General features: G+C 39.4%; 1 non-coding gene across 1 annotated transcript; it reads right to left on the bottom strand.

Annotated features, from left to right (window-relative positions):
- Positions 1-15248: 15248 nt before the first annotated feature.
- Trnam-cau (transfer RNA methionine (anticodon CAU)) lies at positions 15249-15321 on the bottom strand. Its single transcript has one exon. It is a non-coding gene; the product is annotated as a tRNA-Met (tRNA).
- Positions 15322-17353: the final 2032 nt, after the last annotated feature.

The following is a 17353-nucleotide window of genomic DNA, read 5'->3' as shown; positions in this document are numbered from 1 at the left end:
TTGACTTCGTGACCATCAATCCTGATGTCAAGTTTCTCGCTGTTCTCATTTCTACTACTTCTCATTACCTTCGTCTTTCTCCGACTTACTCTCAAACCATACTGTGTACTCATTAGACTGTTCATTCCGTTCAGCAGATCATTTAATTCTTCTTCACTTTCACTCAGGATAGCAATGTCATCAGCGAATCGCATCATTGATATCCTTTCACCTTGTATTTTAATTCCACTCCTGAACCTTTCTTTTATTTCCATCATTGCTTCCTCGATGTACAGATTGAAGAGTAGAGGCGAAAGGCTACAGCCTTGTCTTACACCCTTCTTAATACGAGCACTTCGTTCTTGATCGTCCACTCTTATTATTCCCTCTTGGTTGTTGTACATATCGTATATGACCCGTCTCTCCCTATAGCTTACCCCTACTTTTTCAGAATCTCGAACAGCTTGCACCATTTGATACTGTCGATCGTTTTTTCCAGGTAGACAAATCCTATGAAAGTGTCTTGATTTTTCTTTAGCCTTGCTTCCATTATTAGCCGTAACGTCAGAATTGCCTCTCTCGTCCCTTTACTTTTCCTAAAGCCAAACTGATCGTCACCTAGCGCATTCTCGATTTTCTTTCCCATTCTTCTGTATATTATTCTTGTAAGCAGCTTCGATGCATGAGCTGTTAAGCTGATTGTGCGATAATTCTCGCACTTGTCAGCTCTTGCCGTCTTCGGAATTGTGTGGATGATGCTTTTCCGAAAGTCAGATGGTATGTCGCCAGACTCATATATTCTACACACCAACGTGAATAGTCGTTTTGTTGCCACTTCCTCCAATGATTTTAGAAATTCTGATGGAATTTTATCTATCCCTTCTGCCTTATTTGACCGTAAGTCCTCCAAAGCTCTCTTAAATTCCGATTCTAATACTGGATCCCTTATGTCTTCTAAATCGACTCCTGTTTCTTTTCTATCACATCAGACAAATCTTCACCCTCATAGAGGCTTTCAATGTATTCTTTCCACCTGTCTGCTCTCTCCTCTGCATTTAACAGTGGAATTCCCGTTGCACTCTTGATGTTACCACCGTTGCTTTTAATGTCACCAAAGGTTGTCTTCACTTTCCTGTATGCTGAGTCTGTCCTTCCGACAATCATATCTTTTTTGATGTCCTCACATTTTTCCTGCAGCCATTTCGTCTTAGCTTCCCTGCACTTCCTATTTATTTCATTCCTCAGCGACTTGTATTTCTGTATTCCCGATTTTCCCGGAACATGTTTGTACTTCCTCCTTTCATCAATCAACTGTTTACTATTCTTTTAATGATCAGACCTGCTGCAGTAAACTATGTAGCATGCAGTACAATGTATTTTGTGGCTTACCTGATTAGTGGCTGCCACTCTCTGGGTCTATGGGATGGATACATATTATGACAATAGATATCATGGGACTGAACGTCCAGTTGATGCTGGTACTGTTGATAATACTATGCCAACTTCCAAATGCTTTAATAACAATTGTTTATTAGTAGACTGTAATTTTACCATTTACTTGATTTTCAATATTTTCAACCTGGCTATAGTGTAAGCGTTTGATTGCGGTGTATGTTGTCCTTAAGACTTGGCGGTATTTACCATTCTCAAATTTTGTTTGTGTTAAATGTACTATTGTCTTCTAGTTATCGACATTTAAAAACCATTTACCTGAAGAGAATCTGATCGTTGTATCTTTGTCTTGTTGGAAATCAGTTCCAAGAATGCTTTCTGCTATCAATGCTTTTGTAACTAAGAACAGGCATTCTATCGCTGCATTTCCTATTTTAACCTCCACCAAAATTTGCTTCTTGACATTACATGATTTAACACCAGTAACTCCAATAATTTTACAGTTTTGTAGAAAATATGTGGGTACCTTTGCGACCTCATGAACTCAATTGAACAAATCGGATAACATAATACCCACCATATCAACTGTGTCTGTTACAACATTAGTCAGTATCTTTCCCATTACTGCATGTACAGTGGCTTGGAGAATCTCTTCATTCTGAACATGTCATTTAAAATGATATATCATTAGTCCATCCCTTATTTCAGAGTCATTGTTGTAATAAACAGACTTAGTGCATTATATTCATTGCCCCCAATCGACCCCACAGCTTATCGTTTGTAGTCACTTTTAATTTATTATTTTTTAAATGTTGCATGACAAGCCTCCTTTGGCATTTCACATTAAGAATACAGTAATGTACTAAAATTTCATTTAAAATGTCTTGCATATATTTCTGTTTGTGTAGGTGTCATAACCATGGTATTTTCTCCAGTCTGTTACCATGTCTATTACGTTTAATGAGACTTGGTGAACTGCATTCTGCATACCGAGTATAGCATAACAATGGCGTCACCATCTGTGTCACAGGATTTATGATGTAATCATTTGATATATGGTGGCAACAAAATCTCAGGGGTGGTGGAGACAAATGTGGCGTGGCACTATTGTTACTGGTGTTATTGTTTGCAATAGCAGTGAACACCACCATTCGTTTTTGGACAAATATTCAAGTAATAGAATTGAGTGGAATGAAAATGCTGTCCCAACCCCATAGGACATGTTTTTGGGTGACAGAGCTGCATGATTTGTTTTGTTACAAGATACATATTATTATTACGTGTAACAGATTACAAATTGTTTGTTTTGTATCGGACTGCTTCTGTCGTACATTACTGATTGGTGTCACAACTTAACTATAGTGTGATTCTGGTAAATTTTCTCCTAATGCATTCTCAGATGGGTTCACTTGAGGCTCCATAACTTTTTCTGAAGCGCCATTTTTAGATGAAGGTCCACCATGTGAGCTAGTTCTAAATCTAACTGCTCATAACAGCTAACCGATATTTCAGTGGACTATGTCTCTGGTGTAGGTGACATAATATCAGGTTTATTTAACATCTGATCTGCATCTTTCAGTAATTATCGTTTTTTGTTGAGTTAATGTCTAATTTTGTTGTAATGTTAAATTTAACATTGTGGTTCTTACACCTTTTATTTGACAGGGTATCTCATTGTGAGATTATTCTTTAGCTGAAATTTCATGATGGAAGGTTGATAGTTCAGATAGTAATTTAGCTGACATTTCCTTCATCGTCTCCATTACACTGCGAAGCATTACAGAATTTAGATCTTGCATTGTACTGGTAGTGGGACTGACTGTAGGATTTATTATTTTGCTTTCAGCACACAAATCAGTTTCACTAGTTAAAGCCCCTTTGCCATCTGTAACCATATCAGTGAATTCACTTTCAGTGGCACTAAATTCTATTTCATGTAGTGTTACAGGCTCCATTTTGGACAGTCTCTCGATTTTTACCATAACATGTAAAATGACTGAAAACACACACGTGGAATCATGTAATCCAAATTAATATCAGCAAGCAAGTGGTTAATACTGCTGAACAAGAAGTTCCGGAATACATCATTATTGAGATGAAGCAGTAAAACTCCAGGTGCCAGTGCATGCCCTCTTGACACCAAGTCAGCCATTTTGTACGAATTAGAATCTTACTATTGTTAAAGCTAGCTACTATTCTGAAATTTGCAAAATGAATTTTTTATATTCCATTTATTTTCTCTTACTGTTTTTCAGGTGTGTTATGAAATAAAACAAGAATGTTTACAAAAATGTAGCAATATATAAGTTTATGTATCATGTATATAAAAGTTATATTAAGCTCTGTCTCAGTTATAACTCCATGTATCCTTTGAAAAGAATAGTCATTGCAAAAGAAAATATTTGAAATTCACACCTCCCAAAGGTAATTGTTCTTAGACAGGATACATCACACAACAGGAGTGCAATCAAGGAATATGCTCATTAGCATATCGATATTCGCTAATGTCATACCCCCTACTTGGCCAAAACGCCTCTGTTACTTACTATTATGATCTTTTCTTGGAGCCATATGCAGAATCATCACTGGTGAGTGAAACAGTTTGGTAACAGTGGATCATGATAAAATGATGTATAACACAACCGAATATTTTGCATTAAACGCAAGCAGTAATCAGATTGGAAAGTTCAGCTAGTAAAGAATGCAAATATGCATAATCGACATGTCACCAAAAACAATCGCTTTCCAACGTCACTGAAATGTTGAAACTGAAGGGCTTTAAATATTACTAGCAGAAGATGTTAGTCCTTATCTGAGAAATAAAACATATCCCAGCCTAACTGATCCTATTGTCATCCTAATATTACAGAGAGCAACAAAAATGGCGTTCTCACATGATGCAAGATGGTGAAGAGCATGAGATACTTCGCGTCTCAGTTATTTTTAAAAAAATGCTGTAAATGATGATTACATTAGTAGTAGTATGGGGCACAATTTGATCTCTGATTTTGAGGGAGAAGTTAATTTATTACAAACGGCACCCACTCAGTGGTCCTACAGTGTTGTGACCACGGGTTTGCTGCTGGGTTGGTTAGCAGCTATCATTTTACCTTGTTACTCTGACACTATAGATAGACAAATTAGTTCATCTCTAGGAAGCAGTTCACTGATGACAGATCGTTTTTTTGGGACCAGTTCATTTTTACTCGTTCAATATTCCTTCTATCATCTCAGAACTCTTCCTTAACTGTACAAAAAATAGTTTGAAAACCATCTGCACTTAATGTTTTCTTAAACGCAATATGTCCTCCTCCGTAGATGATTAATCAGCATGGCTGACTACCAGTCAGAGGACCCAGGTTAGATTACCCATACTACCACAGATTTTTTTCCTTCGTGGAACGTCTGGTATGGAGTACACTCTACCTCGTGAGGCCAACTGAGAAGCTACTTCACCCATTAGTAGCAGTTCCAAAAATCAAGAAACTCCACAACGACTAGAGAGTGGTGTACTGACCACAAGCCCCCCCATACCACGTCCGAGACTCCATTGACAGAGGATGAACTGGCGGTAATGGTTTCCTGGCAAGTGTCATCCCCATCATTGATCAGAGACTAGTAGCAGTTGCACAATGGAATTACCATCCCATGCATACGCTGCCGTTCAAACCACATCACAAATGGTTTGCGTAGGGAATGGTGCCGTGACTGGGAAGCATGTACTGCTGATGAATGGCATCGCATTGCGTTCAGTGATGAGTCGTTGTTCTGACCATCCCAGATAATCATCGTCGGCGCGTATGGCGGCGACACAAGCAGAACTCACGTTCTTCCGTTCTTCCATTGTTTTCGAGTGGCACAACGATGCTACTCCCGGAGTCACGGTGTGGGGAGTCTTTGGTTATGGCTTTAGATCACAGGTGGTGGTGAATGAAGGAGGTCGATGGCACAACGATATGTCACGGCCTTTCTGTGTCGTCATGCGTTACCTCTCATGTGACAGTGTCGTAGTGCCAGTTTTCAACAGGGCAAAGCTTGTCCACACATGGCACATGTCTCTATGAGCTGTCTGCATAATGTTGAGGTGCTCCTGTATCCAGCCAGATCCCCAGATGTTTCCCCGTCAGAACACGTGCAGGATCATCTCGCGCATCTACTCTATCTCGGTCCCATTTCCCAGGATATCAAGGACCAGTTCCAATATTTGTCGACTAATTTGCCTCAGGAGAAGATACAATGGCATTATGACATTCTTTCCAGCAGAATCAGTCCATATATCCTGGGCAGACGGGATGCAACGTCATAACGACGGACGTCTACTGCCCAGTTCGTAGTAAATTTTACTGTGTCCTTTAATCACTGAAGTAACATCCCATATCATATCAACTCGTGGAATTTCATTTTGTTTCCTCCTCCCCTGCTGTATGTCTTAATTAGTGCAGTGTATATTTTCCCATATGATGAATTGTGGTGGGAACAGAAATCAATTGTTTTGAGTTTCACTCGGGAGAGCCACTCTACGTGCATTATTTTCAGAGCCGATAAATTCCAAACTACTGCACAACCAGCTTAACCTTTCATGCATCCAAATTGTTAATTAGAATATATAATACAGAGTAGAACAGAAAGTAAAATTGAAGATATATTAGTTGACAAACAGTTGACTAGATACTTAGGAGGCAGTTTTGATGTTGCCCTTGATAATGGAGGGAAGATTTAAGAAAAGTTTAGACACTTTCATACGATTTATCAATCTAGAAAAGGCAAGACGCAAAACGATGCAATATATTTGAAATCTTCAGGAAGACGGGCAATCTACAATATATGCAAGAAGCAAGAGGGAACAGTAGAAACGGAAGACCAAGAAATAGAAGCTCATACTGAAAAATGCAATTTCGTTATTTGCTGCTGCCATCCAAAACCAATAACTTCTAATGAAAGCCAATGATTTCTAATAAACTGTAATTTAGTAAGATAACTTCCTCCTGATTCTCTACTCCTCAGCTGAAATACACATTTCCAAATGTTAATTCGCGTCATCTTACTTATACCTATCACATCTGTCCATTTCTAGCAGTCCACAGCACGTTGTCTCGTGGCGAGCATTGCTACCCTTGGATCATGGGGTCCTGGGTTCGATTCACGTCCGGCTCGGGGAGTTTCTCCGACTGGGGACTGGATGTTTGTGTTGTCTTCGTCATTTCTTCACCATTCGGGAAAAGTGGCGTCATTGGATTGTGGAAAGATTGGGAATCTGTACAGGCACTGATAACCACGCAGTTGAACGCCCCAGAAACCAAGTATCATCATCATCATTTCCAGCAAAAACATTAAATAAATTAGTTAAATAATGAAAGTCTTAAAACGTAACCAAGCACTCTTAGTAATACTACTAGTTAAAAACAAACAGTAGCCTTACCTGTTTCGAACATACTGGTTTATCATCAGATGGCTGTTCGGGACTGTTTTATTTAAGTTATTCTGTGCATTTTCGGTTGTGGCGAAAACTTCTTAATTTGTAGATGGCCTACAGTAAGTAAAGATATTACAAAAATGATTATTTAACATTAAACAAATCTAATCATGAGCTAAAACAACATAAATAATCTTGTAAGTTGGCATTCATTTTGTGCTATTTACATCGAAAATCCAGCGTTATTTTTATGTCACTGTTACTTCTTGTTTATATTAGCTTTATATTCTTTTGAATAACGGGCAAGGATGAACATTCTTCTGATTTTCTAGACACAAACAATGTGGAGAAACACACACACACACACACACACACACACACACACACACACACACACATCAATGTTTCAGCCACATGAAAGTATGTACTCGAAGATGACTTACAAAGACAAAAGAGTGGAAAGAATGTGTGTCAGAGATGTTACAATGTATACATTAGCCTTATAACGGAAAGTTGCCTAGACCTGAATTGGTTAGTGCATGCAGTATGCAATGGACAAGCATTACTTAAAACTAAAACAGTTCATGAGAAACTGTTCACCACAAAAATACTACGGAAAGGGATATCATGTGAAATATTTAACAAGACAAAAGCTATTGTTAAGGGAGATAGCTTCATATACGTAATATCATTAGATACAATATCCAGCATTATGACAGCTTACTAATTTGAATAATATTAGTTATTGCACACTATGTAATAGACAAGCTATAAAACACAGTTTCACATAAGTAAGTGATATGGCAGTGGATTATAAATTAATGAAGTGATGGCTTGTTGAAATTTTAAATTAATTTTAATGTTGCATTAATTTATGGCTATTGTCTTGTGGTAGTAGGTCGGTGTCTATTTTTACTGTCACTGCAAAAACTGTTTATTGATGTCAGAATACAGAAAACAGACGGACAATATTCGGTAGAAAAGGTAAAATAGCTCAGTGTACTAATTGAGAAAATGGACGATATATAATTTTTAGAGCCGACTTTCAGTGCCTATTAAAAGCTGTGTTCACTGAAAATGTGGATTTCACTGTGTTATTTGGACATATGAAACTCATGTCTTCTTTGAAATGGTCTTCTCCCAACTCATATTATGTAGTAGGAACATCTTGATATCCTGTAGAGAGAACTACTATTTCTCAAATTATGGATGGGTAGTTTGTGGAATTTGTTCTTCGTGTAAAATAATATTTTTTTAGAATGAGATTTTCACTCTGCAGCGGAGTGTGCGCTGATATGAAACTTCCTGGCAGATTAAAACTGTGTGCCCGGCCGAGACTTGAACTCGGGGCCTTTGCATTTCGCGGACAAGTGCTCTACCATCTTTTTTTTTTTTTTTTTTTATTGTATTTTACTAAAACATACATTTCAAGTATTCAACAGTACAATTAATGATTAAACCATTTGCAACATTAAAAAAAGAACCAGTTTTAAACTATTTATATGCTAAATATGTCTAATACAGTAATAATGGTAAAACAAACTTTAAAAGTGGTTACAGTATAAACTTTGCTCAAGATAACTGAGATTATTCTAGGTGCAAATTATTTTCACCCAATCAGTGGGTTTGTCTACTAAGTTGAATTCACTGTTTAATTTGTAAACTGTCCATTGAATAAAAAATATAGCATATTAAATACCAGTTTTCTTGACTATGAACCAGTTTAAATACAATCCAATTAAACAAAAAAAAAAAAAAAACAAAAAAAAGGTTCCGGAAGCAAGGTTAAAGTAAATAATAATAAGGAACCAAGTGACTTTTATTTTTCTTCTGTTCGTTCTCGTTCAAGGTGTTGTAGTGGTTTCACATATTTAACCAACACCCATTCTTTCAAAAATGATCTTCAGCATGTTGCCATAGTGCTTCTTGTGGTTGCGATACGTGCTGATTTTTGCATATTCACACTTCATGTAAACGCGGAATTCTATCTCGTTGTCCGACCCAAGTGTGTGGATGACATAACTAACATATTTTCCCAGTAACCAGCTAATGGCGTTGGTTTTTAATTTCGGAAAGTATGTCATGTCCGGTCTCAGGAGGAGCGACGGCGTTATATATTGCGTAGAGGATCTGGTGAGAAAGGCGATTTGTTGCCTGATCCAATTCCAGTTATGCACATTGCCACCACAGGTGAATCTGTGGCTGAGTGTGTCCACCAGATTGCATTTTCCACAAAGGTGTGTCTGGTTTAAACCGATCCCATATAGTCTCTCGTTGGTGCTGATGACATTATTAACTGTTTTGTACCATGCGGAAATAGCGTCTGCAGATAGCCCGGCATAGTTGATGTTCCGCCATACAGCTTTCCAGTCACAATTTGGGAATTTCGTTTCAATTTTGTTTCTACCCTCATTTAACTTCCTTTCAAGTATGATGTCGCGCGCTGTGATACGTGTGTTGCTTCTGATTTCGTCACTAAGATAACTTGCTTCGAGGAAAAAGTTCCTCACATACTGCAGACGGGCATTAATCCTTCGCACATCAATCGGTGCTTGCAGGCTATGGGGTGTCACAGCCTCAAAGAGCTTTGCGGTTATACATTGTGGAAGTTCTCTGAGTATATGGAAAGTCCGTTTGAGGAACAGAGCAGACGCTTTATTGCCAATATGCACCAAACCGAGGCCCCCGTTTCTGACATCCAGTATAACCGTAGTCGCACCAACCCTGAATATGTCTCCTCTCCATAAATAATTGGTAACAGTGGACATGATCCCTTTCGCTACTAGTTTAGGGATTGGAAATACCTGCGCAGTGAAATACGCTTTAGACAAAACGCAGGAGTTGATGAATCTGACTTTTTGCACCAGGTCCATAGTTCGATGGATGTTCTCCATTACAGCACCATGAACTTTCCTCCTAGTTTCCGTCCAGTTAAAAGCAGCCATCCGCATCGGACATGCCATTAAGGTGATTCCCAAAGTTTTATGTTTGTTGTCTTGTTTTGCCCATGCCAGTCGAAGGTGATCTAGGCCCCGTAGATTCAATATTTGACTTTTGTTTTCATTTACTGTCGCTCCCGACGCTAGACAATATCTTTGGATTTCTCTTTTCAGTGTAACTGTCTCCTCCTTATTCCTTATTACAACGCCCACGTCATCAGCATAAGCTCGTATGACAGTTTTCTCACCACTCAATGTTATGCCTGTTAATCTTTCGTGGACAGTACGGAGGAAGGGCTCTAAAGATACTGAGAATAAAAACATTGATAAGGGACTGCCCTGTGGAACCCCTCGCCTTATCTGTATGGGTTTAGATGTTTGGCCATTGATTGCTATTTTCGCATTTACACCTGTTGCAATATTCCTTAGCATGTTCACAATCTGGGGGTGGAAAGCCATTCTTGACAGCGTCGCAAAGAGGTATCTATGACTAACGCGGTCAAAAGCTTTGTTGAAATCTATAAAGATTAAAGCACATTTTATACTTGTCACCGAGGTAATTGCAATGACGTCTCTGTATGCAGATAGACTTTCGAATATCGTTCTGGTCGGAGAGCAAGATTGGTGATGACTCAATATTTTGTTGGAAAAGGCAGAGAGTCTTTTGTTGATAATACACGAAATTATTTTGTAATCAGAATTTAGTAGCGAAAGAGGCCGAAAATTGTTTAAGTTGGTTTTGCCTTTACTCTTAGGAATCAGTACTATTTTACTTTCCTTAAACTCTGCAGGGACCGGTTTTCCGTTCAGGACCTCATTTGCCATGGAAGTGATCTTGTCCCCAATTATAGACCAGTAGCGGGCATAAAACTCCACAGGGAGGCCATCAAGTCCCTGAGATTTGTTGAGAGGTGAGTTACGCACTGCCTCATGCGCTTCATCTTTAGTAATAGGTGACAGGATGTCAGCGTTGTCTGCTCCCGACAATTGTGAACCTAAAATAGTGAGAAAGTCCTCGAGAGCTGCATCTTCCACTGTGGTAGGGGCATATAAGGTTTCATAGTACCTGTGGACTTCGTCCAGTATTTGTTTCTGGCATGTGAGCCTCGTACCAGTATGCGTCTGGACTTCATCAATTAAAGTTTGACGTCTGTTTTTAGCATGCCGCACCAAGTGATACAGAGAAGCTGTTTCATCTGCTACGACTGATGTGGCTTTCGATTTAATTTTGAGTCCCTCCATCTGTTGCCGTTTAATGCTTAATAACTTGGCTTTTATTTTTTTGATATCATTTAGACGAATTACGTCATCATGGGCCTGTTGATATAAGTCTCTTAAAACTTTATAATAAAACTCCATTGTATTCCTCAACTCCCTGTGCCTGGCTGCACTATACTGCATGACAACTTTCCGCAGCCTTGGTTTAGCCCTCCTTGTCCACCAGTCTATGACTGTTGGGTGCTTGTCTACTGTGCGGAGGCACATAGTCCACGCAAACCTTATTTCCTGTTCCAGTTCTTCGTCAGTTAAAACAGAGATATTTAAGTTCCATTGGCCTCTGAATCGACGGGTTGGTTGTACGCTTAGATTAAAGCAAGTTAAAAGTGTACTGTGATCGCTAAAATACACTGGAATAGTCTCAACGTTTAATAAATAATTTTGCAAATTTGGTGACACGTAAATTCTATCTAGTCTGCTGCGGGAGTGGCTGGTTATATACGTGAACCCGACTGACGTCGGGTGCTGAAGTTCCCACACATCCTTAAGGTGTAGATCACTTACTAATTTTTTTAACTGTGGCGAGTAGTTGAAGTTGGGTTGTTGATCTTTCTGGTTTAAAACACAGTTAAAATCTCCACCTAGTATAAGAGAACACGGATTTTTCCTCAATAAATAAATCAGTTCATCTTGAAAAAACTTCGCACGATCCAATTTGTGGGAAGTTCCTGATGGGGCGTAAAGGTTAATCACTGTCACATCGAAAAGTTTTATGCCTATGGCTCTTCCTGATTCTAGTCGTTCGATTTCAGTCACCGGAATACCTTCCCTTATAAGAATGGCTGTACCGATATTGGCTTCCGTAGAAACATTAACAATTTCAAAAAAGCCTGGGATCCGAAATTTCGTTATCGCAACTTCTTGTAGCAACGCGATATCTGTTCCGGACTGGTACAAGAATTCCTTTAGTGCTGCCAATTTCAAGGGTGACTGTATTTTATTAATGTTAATAGTAGTAATGCTATAAGCTTGCAGCACAGACATACCGGAAGAAGCTATTTGGGATGAGGTTCGGTATGATTATAGCAGCAAACGTGCTTCCCTACAAGGCACGATCTTTACAAGCTGTGTGCCCATTACATGTACTAACTGCCTAGAAAATTTGCACTGATTTTAAACAAATAGCTTGAGAAGAAAAGTATCCTGAAATCCTGACAATGCATTGCTATAAGTCACTGTGGCCATTCTCTTTCTCCTCGTCAGTGTTGGACCTGATGACTTCATATTTGATATTCTTTTTCTTGATGTCTTTCTTCTCTGGTGTGACTTTCGCTTGATGACGCGTGACAGCAAGGCCCGGTGTCTGTCGCAGCCGCCGGCGGTGGCTAAATGGGGCAACGGCCGTGGCTTGCGAGTCGTCAATGTTTGGTTCCGGCGTGGTGTCTGTTGTGTTGTTTTGCTGGCGAGGCGGTGATGCTTGTGTATTTCCTCCTTCGGCGCGGCGTTGCGCTTCGGAGTCAGCAGGTTCTTTACCTGGTACTTCCTCGTACGGTTCGCACTGTATGGGTTGTGCACTTGATGCGGTTATTTCAGCCGTGACCTCAGACTCAGGGTCACATTTCCGTGAAAAATCACTACCCGCTGCGTCACTATCTGTTCGTGGCGGTGTAAGTCCTTGTGCGGAAGTGGGAGCCACATCGACCTTCATTCCATCTCCTTTTTCCACTTCCAACAGATCTTCAGGACTGGGCTTCGGCCTCCTGGCAACGGGTGTTTCACAGGAAGAGTCCTCATCAACATTTCTTTCAGTGTCCTCTAGAGGACGCTTTTTTGTGGGAATCTCGCTGTCACGGGACGGAATTTCAGCAGTTAATGCAGGTTTTAAAGACGGAAAGTCATTAACATTAAGTGCAACATTTTCAGAGGTAATAACAGGATCCACGACCGCCGCTGGCTCTGTTGTATTACTGGCTGGCAACAAATCGTTGAGTGTCAATTTTCGGCGTTGCGTAAGGTTATTTGTTAGCACAAATACACGGCGAGGGCAGTCCTGACGGAGGTGACCAGACTCGTTACATACATGACATGTAGGGGTTTGTCCTGAGTACATAACATGCGCCTTGTGCCCGTCAACAAAGATGTGGGAGGGAATGTTTGCTTTCACTTCCATCTCCACGGAGCGAATGCCGTTAAAGCACTGCAGCTTGAAATGCGAAGCCCACCTTTCGTTGACTATTTGCCTGACAACCCCATACTTTGAAAGGACATTTTTAATTTTCGAATTGTCTACTTCTATGGGAATATTCAAAACCCTAACATTCCTAATTACAGACTCGGAATTCCGGAGTTTGACAGTACTTTTAGTACCATCACGGTGTATAAATTCCGTTTCATAACCAAATTTTGCCAGAAAGCGGTCTACACTCGCGGAATCGTTAAACTTTACAAAAATGCAGTATTCATCGGAGTCCAGCTGCATGGTATGAACAGATTCAGAATGAAGGCCAATTACCTCGGTAATCCAGTCGTGTATTTCAAGTGCAGAGGGCTGTACTCGACGGGTGTACTTGTCGAAGGTGAAAATCACGGTGTTTTTTCTCACGGAGTTTGCCATGGTGTTCTGCAGCGAAGAACTCTCGGACAACGCCGAAATCCCAACGGCACTTCGTAGAAAGATGACACGAAAGAAGACCAAATGCTCAATTGATAACGCTTAATTCACGTGCAAAACGTCAATAAACGAGCACAAAACACGAAAACACTGGCGTAAACACTGAACGTTCACGGAGCAAACTTGAGGAGCGTGCGACCGCTGCGGCAGCTAATGCCAGACCACCATCTGAGCTACCGAAGCACGACTCACGGCCGGTACTCACAGCTTTACTTCTGCCAATACCTCATCTCCTACCTTCCAAACTTTGCAGAAGCTCTCCCGCGAACCTTGCAGAACTAGCACTCCTGAAAGAAAGGATATTGCGGAGACATGGCTTAGCCACAGCCTGGGAGATGTTTCCAGAATGAGATTTTTCACTCTGCAGCGGAGTGTGCGCTGATATGAAACTTCATTATTTTTTTAATTTTTAAATTCTTTATTTTGTAGTATATGCTTCCTAACTAAAAGACATAGCAACATATTTTGTCTTGCTTTGTACTTACTTTGGTAATGACTATGGTGTTGTCTAGTATTTGTTGCCTGATGTTGTTTAGTTTGTTTTAATTTTTTGTGAAGAGTTTTCATAGTCCCCCTGTACCCATTATTTAAAGCTGTAGTTTTAATTTAACGATACTGAGTTCTTATTGTTGTCCAAGTACTTTCATTCGTTTATTATGCAATGTGGACATGAAATATGGCATTTAAGCTGGTTTGGGGTGACGGTATGTGGTGTTGATGCATTAGCGTCTGTTAATTTACTATAAATAAGAAAATTATATTACCAGTGTGGTTTTTCTTCTAGATTTAAGAAAATAATGCTCCAATTGGTCTCAGGTTTTACGATAAATTTATTATTCTTGTGCATGCTGCTTAGATTTGTTGCTGATGTACCAGTTACAGTATTTATGCAATCAAAGAAAATTATTTATCGTAGATTATTTTGCTGTTGATATGGACGCTATCTAAGAAGAACATTTGCCCTAAATGGTTCACGTAAATATAAACTTTATGACAGCACCATGTATTTGAAGAAGTCCAAGTATCTCAGTGATTGTCAATTTCTTATGTTTCAAGAAACCGCTTTTTGCTTTTACTGAGATGGAAGCTCTTCGTAGTGTCTAGGGGACACTATATGGTGTTCTTACTAAATGTCGTAATTAGTGTACTATAGGATGCAGAAGAGCTGTAACGTGGAAAGACTGTTTCTAAGTTGCAAGTATACATTGCGCAATTATTGTTGAGCAAATCTTTCGTTCCATACAACAATTTTATCCGTGTTTCAAGTACCATATTTGGTTTTGACTATTTTAGTGTTACTAGTACTGTTATTAGTATAACTTTCATTTAGACTGATGTATGGAGAGAATCATTGTATGTTGTATTTAATATTTAGGTTATTTCTATTAACGCATCTAATATGTTATAAAAGTTTGAAGAATTCTCATTGCGAGGTAAGGTTAGCGTTGTTTCGTCGAAATAAAGATGTCATCACTCATTTTATCTACGGATTCTTTAATTCGATTTATTTCTCCGAGCATTGTGTCACAATCAACACACACTATTTATTGTATGTGTTCAGCATAACCGATATCATGTGCTAATTAAACGCGAAGGACAAGGTAATTGTCAGTTCAGAAATATTGATTAAAATAAATGCCCCGGGTGAGGATCGAACTCACGACCTTAAGATTATGAGACTTACGCGCTGCCTACTGCGCTACCGAGGCAACTGCTAGTAAGTGGCTTTGTGTATGCTTAAGTGTATGACTACGATGTGCTTGCGTAAGACGCCACAGATTAACTAGGAGTTTACGTCATAGTTATCAGCAATAACTGAGTCAACGCGACTACGTGATTTAGGTGCTTTCATACAGGCTATATTTTACAGCAATATTTGGTCGTAACAGTGTTGTCATCAACATTGATGCACCATGACTGCAATACATGGCAATTCTGATATACCACCGGGCAATATTGCTGATATTGCAGACTTTTGCAGATAGTTGCTGAAGTACTTCAGAGGGGTTGCCGGTACTGTCTACCAAGCGTGGTGAATATTTCGTATTATGGCCGAGGCAAATAGCAATTCGTATTAGCAAAGCACAGAAAGATACTGTAAACCCGTCGTCTTACAAACCGACAGCACTGTCATCTTGTATACCAAAGATGCGTCTAAGAACCGTTAAAAACAGTTTAGAATAGTGGAGGGAAAAGAGTAAAGTTCTTCCCGAGACCTAGCTTCGATTTCGCAAGGGAAAGAGTGCTGTTGACAACTTAGGGGATTTGACAACTGATATTCAACGGACCTTCGTGAACAAACGTTTCCTAGCTGGAGCTTAAGACACTGTGGAAATCACACCACTGGAAAGAAATCTTGTTTCCACTAATTATAGTATTTGTGCAATCTGTGGGATTAAATCTTTGTTCTCAGATAGAAGAATCTATGTCTTGTACAATGGATATGGCACAGGGCCTCGGATAATCCACAATGGTTTCCCATCGGAAGCCATATTGAGCCCTCTCCAGTACATGCTTTATACACGAGAAAAGTTTCTCACCCATATTTTCTAAATTACAATTCCCTGATCTCTGCCTAAGAGAATTGTCTGGAGATAACACGGATTAAACAAAGGTTGGATGAAGGTTGTTGGAAAAATATCGCATTCAGGAGTCGATCTTAAGTTTCTGGAGATGAGAACTGATTCGACACTAACCTAGAGATATCACAAAAGTGATATTCTTCTAATATAGAAACAAGGATGTATGATCGGCTGATGGGGGGGGAGCACACCCGAAAATTTCGACGAGCTGGTACAGGACTGTTGCGAGATCAGTCTTGGATTATGAAAGACGATTTTATCATCATAAGACAAGAAATTCGATATCGATGCTGGACAGACTTCGATACCGCTGCACTCGAATATGCACTGGAGCGATGCTATCCACACAAACGAATGCTCTCCTTGTTGAGGTACCCAGAAGTAAAAAACTTGCGAATAAATTCATTTTGAAGCGAATCTCACAGATAGGACAAACAATGGAATAATGAAACAAACAATACGGAAAAAAATTAACCGCTTGTTTGCAAATAGAAGCAATCCATTGATTATGAAATCTCTTAATGATAGACCTTGTATGAAAATAAGATAGAGAAATACGATGTCTACCAGATATCCTGGCCCCATGCAGCTGACGAGAAGAAAATGTACTAATTTTTGATAATACTGTGCAGTATAAATCTTCCCCAAATTTGAAGACCTGATGGGTTTTGCACAATACTGTTTTCCTGAAGTCGACGATGGATCGAAGACCATTCATGGTGACAAAGGAGCATGTGCACTATACAACCCTGTAGAAAATTACTAAGCCCTGTGTTGTTACAGACGGGAAAAACCGACCGGTTAAAACCAATACAGGTATTTTACTTCCGAGTAGCCCCTACTTTTCGGTATTTGTTTGGTCACGGTTATAACAGGTGATTCTTTATCTTTTACAAACAATCGAGTAAAAAAACGAAATATCAATTAGCCATAGCAGCAGTGCTAAAATTTTAGGTTTTTAAATAAATATTTTTAAATAGCAAATAATTTTTATTTGTAAGTCTTCCATTGCTTTGGAATATTGCGTTATTTCAGAAAATGGAAAAACCGACCAGTGCTTTTTTAACAACACTGCAGACAGAAAAGAGCAACAAACCAATTGCATAAATATTGGTACAGCATTGCTAAGACAATAATGAACCTGTTACAATGAGGTGTG

Source organism: Schistocerca serialis, chromosome 1 (assembly GCF_023864345.2).
Source record: "Schistocerca serialis cubense isolate TAMUIC-IGC-003099 chromosome 1, iqSchSeri2.2, whole genome shotgun sequence".
NCBI classification, from domain to species: Eukaryota; Metazoa; Arthropoda; class Insecta; order Orthoptera; family Acrididae; genus Schistocerca; species Schistocerca serialis.
Note: the sequence above shows the minus strand (reverse complement) of the source record. Positions and strands in the feature narration are given on the sequence as shown.